Genomic DNA, 491 nt, shown 5'->3' with positions numbered 1-491 from the left:
AAAACGGAGACAACAAAGGCTCCAAACCTTTTTAAACATCATTATATGTTAGTGGAGGATGCAATATGCATTAAAACAATATTGTCGCATTTTTTGAAATTTTCTCGAAATCTATGTGTTAACCCGTACGAAAATATTGAGTTTTTGATAAATGTTTTATATACTAAGCGTATAATCTTTAGGGTTTTTTTTAATTTCTAACCACATTCGTAGTAATGTATTTAAAGCTTTTTTTTCATTGTATAAGGGAATCATTATAATCTTTTATCAATTAATTTAACTAAACTTCATAATACTCCCTAAATCTATGGAATAACCACAATAAAATCACTATTTGCTTGAAAAACGAAGACAACATAGGCTCCAAACCTCTTTGAACATCATCATATGTTAGTGGATGATGCAACTATGCATTTAAACAATATAGTCGTATTTTTAAAAATTTTCTCAAAATCTATGTGTTAACCAACCCCCTACGAAAATATTGAGTT

Source organism: Brassica oleracea, chromosome C5 (genome assembly GCF_000695525.1).
Source record: "Brassica oleracea var. oleracea cultivar TO1000 chromosome C5, BOL, whole genome shotgun sequence".
In the NCBI taxonomy this organism is placed as follows: Eukaryota; Viridiplantae; Streptophyta; class Magnoliopsida; order Brassicales; family Brassicaceae; genus Brassica; species Brassica oleracea.
Note: the sequence above shows the minus strand (reverse complement) of the source record.